At 42.9% G+C, this 13060-nt stretch overlaps 1 protein-coding gene across 8 annotated transcripts in view; it reads right to left on the reverse strand.

The window, feature by feature from the left end:
• The window catches only part of HIBCH (3-hydroxyisobutyryl-CoA hydrolase), a 241527-nt gene that overhangs the window by 222939 nt on the left and 5528 nt on the right, over window positions 1–13060 (reverse strand). For 2 of the 8 annotated variants that reach the window (XM_073633204.1, XM_073633202.1), the window contains exon 2: window positions 3081–3246. The exons of 5 other annotated variants lie outside the window; for them this stretch is intronic. The gene's annotated coding sequence lies outside the window, so the exon portion shown is untranslated. Of the gene's footprint in view, window positions 1–3080; window positions 3247–13060 lie in introns of those variants that run through there. One more of the 8 variants, XM_073633205.1, reaches the window with a different exon arrangement.

A 13060-nucleotide genomic window follows, 5' to 3' on the forward strand; every position in this document is an offset into this window, starting at 1 on the left:
TGAATGGGTAGGGGTACCATGTACCCCATACTCATTCACATAGGGTGGGGGGCCGGGATCTGGGGGCTCCCTTATTAAAGGGGGCTCCCGGATTCCGATAAGCCCCCCGCCCGCAGACCCCGACCAACAGCCAGGGTTGTCGGGAAGAGGCCCTTGTCCTCATCAACATGGGGACAAGGTGCTTTGGGGTGGGGGGGCCGCAGGGCCCCCCCCCCCCATGCCCCAAAGCACCCCCCCATGTTGAGGGCATGCGGCCTGGTACGGTCCAGGAGGGGGGGCGCTAGCTCGTCCCCACCCCCATTCCTGACCGGCCGGGCTGCGTGCTCGGATAAGGGTCTGGTATGGATTTTGGGGGGACCCCACGCCGATTTTTTCAGCGTAGGGGGTTCCCCTTACAATTCATACCAGACCTAAGGGCTTGGTATGCCCCTGGGGGGGGAACCCACGCCAGTTTTTTTTATTTAAAACTTGGCGTGGAGTTCCCCCTTATAATTCATACCAACTACTGTATGTTTTCATTTGTTAATGTCAAAAACGTGGCAAAGTCGTACAAAGTAGTACTGCTCCCAAATCGCGCTAAAATCGTGGCCGCGAAATCGCGGTAAAATCGCGTGATTTTGAAGTCGTATAAGTGTGAAAGGGGCCTAAGTCTTCATCCCTACCACAGGACAATAGTGAATGTACTGTTCCTAAAACTGAATTCCTTAATTATTTATTTATCCTACAACATGTTTCTAAAATGTGGAATGCATGCTATTTATGATACTTGTCCTCGCTGTGCTGGATGCAGCAGAGTTCACAATTTTTGTGCAGAATTACCTTCTAGACTTTCTGAATTTTTTTTCTTTACACCAGAGGAAACCCTGGAACAGTTTTCAGGTCTTAAAGAGGAACTGCAGTCTGCTCACAAAATTTGTAATAAAAACATCTTTGCCATTCGGAAGTTTCCCTTCAACCACTTTGCTTATTATTTTATATATATTGTGATTCTCTACTTGCCAAATATACTGCAGAAATCTCCCTCCACTGAGTCAGGCTGCATCCATTTTAACTGTGGACAGCTGAAGCTGCTGCCTGTTCACTTACTGAATTTACACACACACATCTCTCCGGCTCTGCAGCTCTCTATGGCCCTTTTATGACCCCCTCCCTTCCTGGCAAACTCTCACGAAAGTGAGAGAGAGAGCTGTGCATGAGGTCATAAGCCTAGGATTTCTACCAGACAAGAAACAGGAAGTGGGATGTATAAGTTACTTACTGGCAGAAAATGTTTTACTATCCAAAGTTAGAACAGCAAGGGCAGAAGATTTAATAGATGGAAAGATGAAAAAAATTACCGAAGTTCCGTTTTAAGGAACCCCTACTGAAATTGATTAATTGGGGGGCAGCTGGAAAAATTCTTACATTGGTGCCCAGTAGGAGGAATACCCCCGCCCCTTTTTACAGTGGTGGTCAAAATGCCACCTTTGCAGTCAGCCAAAAAGAGTATTTTTGACATGCAGCTGGCTTTGTCAATAGGCGTTGGCTACCATCAAATGAGAGGTCAGCCAGCCACAGCTCAAGGAACCCTTAGCAACATATGGAAGAATCCTAACTTAGAATGGCTGCTCTAGGTCAGTATACTTATTCCACTATTGGATACCCCTGTCAGATACAAGTTTTCATCGCTGATGAAGCGTTTGCTCTCGGCGAGCACTTGATGAGGCCATTCCCCCAAAAGGACACTCACCCCTGAGAGGAGGGTATTTAATTACCGGCTGGCCAGAGCAAGAAGAGTTGTGGAGAATGCCTTTGGGATTCTGGCCAGCCGGTTCCGTTTGTTCCTCTCCGCAATAAATCTGGCAGAATACAAGATCAATTACGTGATCATGGCTTGCTGCATTCTGCATAATTTCTTGAGACGTCATTCTTTGACATATATAACTTCTGTTGGGCCTGAGGCCGGACTTGGTGTTGAAGAACCACTCACAGGCCTGGAAAGTGGCCGTTTTGGCTTGGCCCCCCAAACCGCCCATCAAGTGCGTGACAGATATGTCAATTATTTTAATGGTCGGGGGGCCATTGCAATGCAACAAGAGCTTTAAGATTTTATTTTAAAAAATTTTGCCAACAATCTCTTGTTTTGATTCTTGTTTGCATTTAGTTTTGTCTGTCTCCTAGTGCACTTGTAGTGGCATTTCCCTTTAGTTAATAAGGCCCTTTGTCACTGTAACTACACAAAAAAATAACAAACTTATTGATAAATAAGCCACACGCATTGTAGTAGTAAAAACATTTTACTGTGTGCACATTAATAGGTGCATTTTGTTGTTTTTTTTTTTGGTAACAATATTTTTTTTTTTTTTTTAGTTAAGGCATATTTGTATAAAATATACATTGTTTACAAAATTTGGCTTGACAACAGGGTTTTCAAAAACATAAGAACCAAAAATAACAGGAACTTACAAAGTCCAACATGCTAATAACGGTGCTGGTGCTGTCACCCATATAAAACAAAAATTTGGCAGATGCTCACAATTTGGGATTAAAAAAGGTTCAAGTCAACATGTGCTATCTCCCATCATGGGGGAGCAATGGACGTGTTTTGTGTGTGCAATCCCTTTGTTCCTCTCACAAACTAACATTATTCTGATGAAGGGGTTGGAAACACAAAACAAGTACATTGATATCCCCTGATGGAAGATAGCACATGATGACACCGTGTGCATCTGCAAAATTTATTCATTACTATTTATCAAGTAAAAACATTTTTTAAAAATAAAACTTGACAATGAAATGAAGAACATGATTGATGTTTTTAGACAAAAAGTTATTAGATTCTGCCCAAAACATTAATCATGTTCTTCATTTCCTGTTGCATGCTGTCCAGCCGATTTCTCATGCTGTCAATTTGGTCACGCATTCTATCAATTTGGCCATTCCACACCATTATCTGCCCAATAAGTCTTTGTGCACTGTCTGTGCTAAATGGCTCCGCCGCTTGGCCTTCCACAACATCACCTAAAATTTGTGTTAAAAAAAATTTTGTAAAATATGCACACCTAAATAGATTAACTTAAGCTGGGGTGTCAGTCACTCACTTGGTGTAAATATCGCACACGTCCTCCACTTCTCCTTCCTCCAGCTCGTCGGGTGGGCGTGGTCTTGGGCTGGGGCTTGGGGTAATTTCAGCTTCAGGCTGGTGACTTGGGGGGGGGGGGGGGGGGGTCCTGGGATCCTTGGACTGTTGTCTGAGTCTTTTCTCCCCTATGAGAATTAAACAAAAGGTATAGTTAAAACACAGTGATATTTCAGTCTTGAAAAACGAATATGAAAAGTTGGTTAGAAGTTGTGGACAATTGTCATTTTGTTGCCCAAAAAATTTGGAAGACAGGAATAAAATTCACTCTGCCCAAAAATGCAAAACAATACACATTTTCATGCAAGTTTTACAGATGCAGACACCTCAAGTATCCCCTGGAGCCCCTATGTGTATTACCCCCAAAAATTTTCTCTGGTGTCACATAGTACACTAGTGCTCGTGAGTCCAGATGTGGAAACAGCTGCTGTGTCCTGTCCTTACATTACACTGAATCATTTTTGAAGAAGCATTATAGTTTCAAACACATCTCAACATCACATCACAACATCACCACATTTTTGGAATACAACAAATTATCAAGACCTAAATGTATGTCCAACCCTGTACCATCGTATTTGGCAAAAAAAAAAAAACGTAATTTTCTTCGTATCATATGTATTTTCAAAAGAACGGTTTTTACGATCGATGCTGTATAAACGAAAAGCATATGGATCAGCATGCAAGTTAAGTATCTCATTCGGAACACACAACAAGTACTTACTTTTTTTAAGCAGCTTCTTTATTTGCCAACATTGTTCAGGCTCCCTACTTTTGAGGTCACACCACCACTTCCTCAATTGTTCTGTAGCCCGTTTAGTGCCAAATTTTTGTTCAAGAGCGGTGACAACTGAGGCCATTATTTTGTCCTTCCGCATATTGGGTCGGGTGTACGGTCCTTTTTTGCCATCATAGTCCTCCCTTCTCAATATGGACACCAGCTCCACCATCTCTTCAAAGGCCATGTTGGTGGCCTTATATCTCCTCCTGGATCTGGATGGTTGTGGCTCCGGGCTTTCCTCCGCGCTACTTGCAGATAATCTCTCCGCCATCTTTCTCTATATACTGCCACTGCTCAACGAAGAGTGAAGGGGCGGGGACAAATCGTAATAAAGAACGTCAGGGGCGGGCGACGCAGGCGTAGCATGACACATGCGCAGTGTATATAAAGCTATTACGCTGGCCTACGTATGTCCGAGCCGAAGTAGCGAGCGTCAGAAACTAAGGTAAGATTAAACGTGGGTGTGTGTTTGGTGAATGTGTGTGTGTGTGTGTGTGTGTGTGTGTACCCTAGATTCAGCCAAAAATAATTCTGGAAGTTTGGACTGACATTACATTTTTTATCTTGTGTCTTGTCTTTCAGCAAAAATTAATCCCTTTAAGGATGAAGAATTTATGACACGTTTCATTGATTTGTATCAAGAAAAAAGAAACCTGTGGGAGGTCAAGCACCCATTATATTTGAATAGAGATGCAAGGAAGGCAACACTGGGCACACTTTTGGAATTTGTGAAGACTCGAGTCCCCCAGGCAGACCTTAAGTTTCTGGACAGTAAAATTGGTATCTTGCGCAATATGTACAGGCGGGAACACAATCAGATCCAGGAGTCGCGCAGATCCGGAGCAGCAGCAGACCAGGTTTATGTCCCCAAGCTGCGATTTCTGGATGACCAGACAGAAGCAAGGCAATCACTTTCGACCCTTCCCTCCACCTCCACCTCCACCCTTCCCTCCACCTCAGCTGAGAAGTCCCAGGAAGAACTGGGCCCTTTCATCCTTGATGAAGTGGATGCGCCCAGCTTCAGTCAGGTATACTTTTTTGGTGAATTTGGGATTGTGTAAATATTAATGATGTAAACCTAAAATATTTTGAACTGCTTCACCAAAAATGACTTCATCACAATTAATATGCAGACATATCACTAGACAGTAGTGGCCAAAAATATACTTCAAATATTGGTGAGCAGCTAGAATAATGGTGGGGTCAAAAAGATAGCCTTTACTATTTGTTTAGAATTATATTTGCAAGTCATGAGCTGAAAATTGTGTGTGATTGCGTAACCCAAAATTAAAACTACCGGCATGTCCCTTTTTTTTTACCCAGGATGAGCTCAGCCAGGAGGAGGCCGTGCCCATAGGTATATAGGAGGCCTTGCCCAGTGGGAGAGAGGAGGAGGCCGTGGCCAGTAGAAGCCTCACGGAATGTCAGGTGCATCCCCTCCGCATTAGCACAAAAAGGCCCAGGAAGATGACCCGAACTGGAGGAGGAATTACTATGCCTCATTCGCGAAGTCAGCAAAATCCTCAGCACACCACCCAATGCAGAAGAGGCGTATGGAACATATATGGCCATCAGATTGCTGGAACTCGAAAAGGGGCAACGCCTCCTCTGTGAGGGTCTTATTTTTCAAGCATATCAGAAGGGCTTGAGAGGGGAGCTTACTGAAAAAACATATATAGCAGATGAAGCCACTCCTCCTGCTACTCCTCCTCCTCGTATACCATCAGAGGCACAGCCTCCAAGGAAGGCTGCAGAGAAGCGTGGAGGGAAGGCTCCACGGAAGAATCGAAGGTGATTGCCTGGCTTCTGTCTGGTCTGACTTCTGACTGTGCTCCCTAGTCGCAAGATACCAATTTTATTGTCCTAAAACTTGATGTGTCCCCTGGGGGACAAAAGGCTTCACACATTCCAAAAGTGTCTCCAGTGTTGCCTTCCTCATTTCTGTTTTGACCAAAATAAATGTATATTTTCGTTACCTTACATTACTGACTATGTGTTTTGATTCAAAAAGGACATTTGGTTTGTGAGTAGGCAGGTACAGGTCAAAAAGACTATGTGGGTTATTTACAAAAGGCTAAATCATTTGGCAATTCAAGTGCAAATTACAAGTGCAAAGTTCACATTATAAATTGCACTGCAAGTGCACTTGTTGGAAGTGCAGTCGCTGTAAATCTGAGGGGAAGATCTGAAATGAGGGGAAGCTCTGCTGATTTTATCATACAATCATGTGCAAGAGAAATGTTTTTTTTGGGGGTTCCTTGCATGTGCCCCTCGGATCCACAGTGAATGCACTTCCAAATGCTCTTTCAGTGCAATTCCAAGTACAATTTGCACTTGTAGTGAAAAATGAATTTGCCTTTTGAAAAATAACCCCCTTATGTCTAATTAACAAGGGACACAAACCTCATTAAGGTTCATTAAAACAATGAAAAGTATTAAGGTTATTGTGGTAACTAAAAACAAACAAAAAAAAAATGAATAAACTAACATTTTGTATAATTTAGCACACATTGTAAAATAGATATTGTTTAAATCTCCAAAAAATAGAGTCCAAAAAATAATTTTCTACTTTAGTTCTGGAGATCTGGCTTTTCAAAAATATTATATTAGTCATGGCATGAGGATAAATCATGAAGAAAGTTGTTTGTGAGAACTCTGTGTGAATATAAGCAGCAAAACAACTTCATTCCTCTCGCATTATAAAGAAAAAAAAATGCGCTGTATTAAAAGATCACAGAAGAGGAATGTGCTAGCTTCAATACGAAGGCTAGTTTTACCAGACCTAGCGGTTCCGTCTTGTACTTGCTTCAGAGCATGCGTGAGTTTGGGTCTGTCGGACTAGCACACAGACGACCTGTTTGTATGCTAGAAAGCAGAGTCCGTCGGACAGATTTGAAACATGTTTCAAAGCTAAGTCCGTCAAACATTTGAGAAAACAAAGTCTGCTGGAGCCCACACACGATTGAATTGTCCAACGAAATCCGGTCCGATCGTGTGAACGCGGCATTACATTTTGGTCTCATCTGACTTTCTTTCACACATTTGCTGTGTCCCCCACATGGCTTCTCACAAACTGCAAACTGGACTTCTTATGGCTTTCTTTCAACAATGGCTTCAGTTCTCTCCCCCCAGCTATGATCTTCCATTGCTTAGGGGGTTAACATGGGCCACTTGACCTGTCACAGGTACTCTTCAAAGATTATGACTATGCTCATTATTTTTTTGCCCGTGCTCCATTAAAACAAAGCTGTACTATTGCTTGTTGCAATGAAATAGTTCTGTGAATGCAGGAGGTGGCTCTTTTATTCATCCACCAGTGACAGGGGAGTTAATATAAATACTGGAAACATTTTTACCTAATGCAGGGAATGCATTAAGGTGAAAAATGTCATGCCTTTGAAACCACTTTAACCAGTTGCCGAACGCGTAACGTACATTTACTGCGGCACAGTGGCTCTATTGCGCAAAATCATGTACCTGTATGTCATTTCATGCAATAGACTCTAGAGGGGCGTGTGTGCGCCACTGGAGAACTGATCGTGCGCTGATTGGACACAGGGGGAGCCAATCAGCGGGTCCAGCGGACCCAATGTCCGCTGGCCACCCGCAATTCTTCCCGAGAGATGCAGAATGGCCGTCTGCCTACGTAAACAAGGAAGATCGCCATTCTGACAGGGAAGAAGATGGAGATCTTGTGTTTCAAGCACGCCCAAGGAACACGTCTAACCCTTTGATCGCACCTGATGTTAACCCCTTCCTTGCCAGTGTCATTAGTATAGTGAAAGTGCATCTTTTTTTAGCACTGATCACTGTATTAATGTCACTGGTCCCCAAAAAGCGTCACTTAGTGTCAGATTTGTCCGCCCCAATCCTGCTAAAAATTGCTGATCGCCGCCATTACAAGTAAAAAAAATTTTAAAAAAATTAAAATTCCAAAAATCTATCCCATAGTTTGTAGATGCAATAACTTTTGTGCAAACCAATCAATATACACTTACTGGGATTTTGTTTACCAAAAATATGTAGCAGAATACATATTGGCCTAATTTAATGAAGAAATTTGATTTTTTAATTTTTTTATTGGATGTGTTTTATAGCAGAAAGTAAAAAAAATATATATTTTTTTAAAATTGTTGCTCTTTTTTTGTTTATAGTGCAAAAAATAAAAACCGCAGGAGGTAATCAAATGTCACCAAAAGAAAGCTCTATTTGTGGGGAAAAAAAAGGACATCAACTTTATTCAAGTTTTTTACTTTACTATAAACAAAAAAAGAATGAAAATTTGAAAAACAAACAATTTTTTTACTTTTTGCTAGAATAAATATCCCCAAAATGTTTTTTAAAAACAAATTTCTTCCTCAGTTTAGGCCAATATATATTCTTTTAGATATTTTTTGGGAAAAAAAAAAAAAAATCACAATAAGCGTATATTGATTGGTTTGTGCAAAAGTTATAGCGTCTACAAACTATCGGAACTATTTATGGCATTTTTATTATTACTTTTTTTTTTTTTTTTTTTTTACTAGTAATGGCAGTGATGTGCGATTTTTAGCGACACTGCGACATTGCGGCGGACAGTTCGGACACTTTTGATACATTTTTGGGACCAATGACATTTATACAGTTATCAGTGCTATAAAAATGCACTGATTACCGTGTAAATGTCACTGGCAGGGAAGGAGTAAACACTAGGGGCGATCAAGGGGTTAAACGTGTTCCCTAGTTAGTGTTTCTAACTGTGAGGGAATAGGACTGACTGGGGGAGGAGACATATCGTTGTTCCTACTTAGCAGGAACAAATGATATGTCTCCTCTCCCCTGACAGAACAGGGATTTGTGCGTTTACACACACACAAATCCCTGTTCCTGCTCTCGTGCATGCAATCGTGGGTGGCCGGCAGTGATCGCACCAGCCAGTCACACGCATTGGGTTCCCTTAAAGAGATTCTAATCATTTCCCACAGTACTAAAAAATGTGCTGCTTTCTCTATCCCCAGTAGGTCCCTCTCACATGAAGCGGATCCACTGATCGGGATGATGTTCGTTGGGTTTGCGCCAGACATAGCGCTTTCTTTGATAGCCAAAAAGTTCAATTTTAGTCTCATCAGACCAGAGCACCTTCCTCCATACATTTTGTGAGTCTCCCACATGCCTTTTCGCAAAATCAAAACATGCCATTTTGTTTTTTGCTGAAAGTAATGGCTTTCTTCTGGCCACTCTGCCATAAAGCCCAACTCTATGGAGCGTACGGCTTATTGTCGTCCTATGTACAGATACTCCAGTCTCTGTTGTGAAACTCTGCAGCTCCTCCAGGGTTATCTTAGGTCTCTGTGCTGCCTCTCTGATTAATGCCCTCCTTGCCTGTTCCATGAGTTTTGGTGTGCGGCCATCTCTTGGCAGGTTTGCTGTTGTGTCATGTTCTTTCCATTTGGTTATGATAGATTTGATGGTGCGCATAGGGATCATCAACGATTTGGATATATGTGTTTATAACCTAACCCTGACTTGTACTTCTCAACAACATTGTCCCTTACTTGTTTGGAGAGTTCCTTGGTCTTCATGGCAGTGTTTGGTTAGTGGTGCCTCTTGCTTAGGTGTTGCAGCCTCTGGGGCCTTTCAAAAAGATGTGTATATGTAATAACAGATCATGTGACACTTAGATTGCACACAGGTGGACATAATTTTACTAATTATGTGACTTCTGAAGGCAAATGGTTGCACCAGAGCTTTTTATGGGCTTCATAACAAAGGGGGTGAATACATACGCACAGGCCAATTATCAGTTTATTTCTGAAAAACAGGTTTTATGTATATATTTTTCTAATTTTACTTCACCAACTCAGACTATTGTGTTCTGATCCATCACATATAATTCAGATTTTAAAAAAAAAACATTGAACTAAGGGCTGTAATGTACCAAAATGGGTTAAAAGCCAAGGGGGTGAATACTTTTGCAAGACACTGTATATACATTTTTTGCATTTGAACCTGCAAAGCATTGCAACCTCAATCAGTGGATTGGGGGGTGCAATGCAGAGGCTCAGCAGTCCAGCCACAGGTTCATACCAAGGTACAAACCTTGAATTAGGGGGCTGGAGCAAGGATCAATGGACTGCTAGAGGTCTGTCTGTAAAACATTCTGTAATGGGGCGTACACACGGTCTGACTTTTCGACCGGACTGGTCTGACAGACTTTCCAGCGGACTCTCGACGGACTTTTGACAGACTTCCGATGGACTTTCTAACGAACGGACTTGCCTACACACGATCACACCAAAGTCCGACGGATTTGTACGTGATGACGTACACCGGACTAAAATAAGGAAGTTGATAGCCAGTAGCCAATAGCTGCCCTAGCGTTGGTTTTTGTCCGTCGGACTAGCATACAGACGAGCGGATTTCTGGGTCCGGCGGAGTTACGACGTAAAGATTTGAAGCCTGTTCCAAATCTAAAGTCCGTCAGATTTGCGACTGGAAAAGTCCGCTGAAGGTCCAGTGAAGCCCACCCACGATCGGATTGTCTGCCGGATTTGGTCCGTTGGCGTCCGGCAGACCAGTCCGGTCGAAAAGTCCGACCGCGTGTACACCCCATAAGGGATACCGAGTACAGGTATCCAGCAGCAGCAAGGGTGACCAGTTCGGTGTAGCTGTATTTAGGAAACTAGAATCAGACTAAGTAAGAATAAAATAAAGTTTATTAATGAAAACATCACCAATCCAACATCAGCACACCATAGGAAAAAGTGAAAAATAAACGTGACAGTGAAGCAAAACCGACTCAACAACTCAACTAAAAATTACATATATACAAATTGAGGAAAGCTGACATAAACAGGGCATGAATGAGAACAAGGGGAGCAGAGATAGTGTAACAGGGTACAGGATAAGGCAAGTATCAGCAAGAAGGAATATAGCAAACAGGCAAAAACAATGAAACACTGATGCAAATCAAGGGAGGGGTTCTATACCATTCCAGCAGCCAAAATCAGGTGGAGCATAATTACTGAGATCTGCTGGTACTCACCAAAATTGCACCCTTCAGCTCTAGGAACCACAGTGCCATCACTGCGCAGGCTGGACAAATTTTCCCTGTAATTACTGTAATAGATAATTACTGTAATAGATTAAAGGGGTTGTAAAGGCGGAAGATAACTTTCTGTGTGCGGTAGCCCCGCTCAGTCCCACTTAAAACTCACCTGAGGTCCCTCTGTCCAGCAATGTCTACGAGTGTCTTAGGCCTCCAAGATTCTCCCTCCTGATTGGCTGAGACACCGCAGCGGTGCCACTGGCTGCCGCTGCTGCTGATCACAGTCAGCTAGCCAATTAGGTGAGAGAGGGGGCGGGGCTGGGTTGGGGTTCCGTGTCTGAATGGACACCGGGAGCTGTGACCCGGCACGGGTGCCCCCATAGAAAGCTGCTCGGTGTGGGGGCACTCGACAGGAAGGAGGGGCCAGGATGTTTGTTATTTTTATAGGAAAAAAAAAAAACAAAAAAAACTTTACAATCACTTTATTTCCTATGATTGTCAACGCCATCTAGTGACCAAAATGTAGTATAGTTTTCTGAACTACCTCAATGAGAAAACATACTTCACTTTGGCCACTAGATAGTGATCATAGGAATTACTCTATTACAGAGAACATGAGGAATTTTTGTCTAGCTTGCATTAAGGCATATGCCATTCAACCAAGGAATGTTCTATTAACAGACCCCAAAGTGTGGTGAAATCACTGCTAGTTTTTTCAGTCACAGGCAAAGCCACACATACCTGAGCCAACTGCAAATAATAACAGGAGCTGGTGAGGAGAGGAATCCTTGATTCAGTAAATGGGGTGGAGCGGGGGGGGGGGGGGGGGGGGTTGGGGCTTCAGACTGTGACTGTTTTTTTTTTTTTTTTTTATGTTAAACCCTAAGGCCAGTTCACACACACAAAAAGTGCATTCAGGAACACACGTTTGTAAGACATCCAGTGTGGCGCATTTTCCACAGCCCATTACATTTAACCTTCTGCCAAACAGCATTGGCATGATTTTTAAAACCGTGCCGTACGAGACTACAGGATACTGCAGTACCATGCACTTTGGAGGTTGCGAACACACCTGTGTTTGCTAGATTTGTAGGGGTGCCATTAACAGTTAATAGCACTCGTGTGTGTCTGCAGTAGGCAGACACACACGAGTAGTAGGCCCCCCCCCTCACACACACCTGTATACAGTGGGGCAAAAAAGTATTTAGTCAGCCACAAATTTCTCCCACTTAAAAAGATGAGAGAGGCCTGTAACTGTCATCATAGGTATACCTCAACTATGAGGGACAAAATGTGGAAACAAATCCAGACAATCACATTGTCTGATTTTTGAAAGAATTTATTTGTAAATTATGGTGGAAAATAAGTATTTGGTCACCTACAAACAAGCAAGATTTCTAGTTCTCACAGACCTGTATCTTCTTCTTTAAAAGGCTCCTCTGTCCTCCACTCATTACCTGTATTAATGGCACCTGTTTGAACTTGTTATCAGTATAAAAGACACCTGTCCACAAACTCAAATAGTCACACTCCAAACTCCACTATGGTGAAGACCAAAGAGCTGTCAAAAGGACACCAGAAACAAAATTGTAGACCTGCACCAGGCTGGGAAGACTGAATCTGCAATAGGCAAACAGCTTGGTGTGAACAAATCAACTGTGGGAGCAATAATTAGAAAATGGAAGACATACAAGACCACTGATAATCTCCCTCGATCTGGGGCTCTATGCAAGATCTCACCCTGTGGGGTCAAAATGATCACAAGAACGGTGAGCAAAAATCCCAGAACCACACGGGGGGACCTAGAGAATGACCTGCAGAGAGCTGGGACCAACGTAATAAAGGCTACCATCAGTAACACACTACGACGCCAGGGACTCAGATCCTGCAGTGCCGGACGTGTCCCCCTGCTTAAGCCAGTACATGTCCGGGCCCGTCTGAGGTTTGCTAGAGAGCATTTGGATGATCCAGAAGAAGATTGGCAGAATGTCATATGGTCAGATGAAACCAAAGTAGAACTGTTTGGTAGAAACACAACTCGTCGTGTTTGGAGGAGAGAGAATGCTGAGTTGCAACCAAAGAACACCATACCTACTGTGAAGCATGGGGGTGGCAACATCATGCTTTGGGGCTG

This window comes from Aquarana catesbeiana, linkage group LG06, assembly GCF_042186555.1.
Source record: "Aquarana catesbeiana isolate 2022-GZ linkage group LG06, ASM4218655v1, whole genome shotgun sequence".
Classification (NCBI taxonomy): domain Eukaryota; kingdom Metazoa; phylum Chordata; class Amphibia; order Anura; family Ranidae; genus Aquarana; species Aquarana catesbeiana.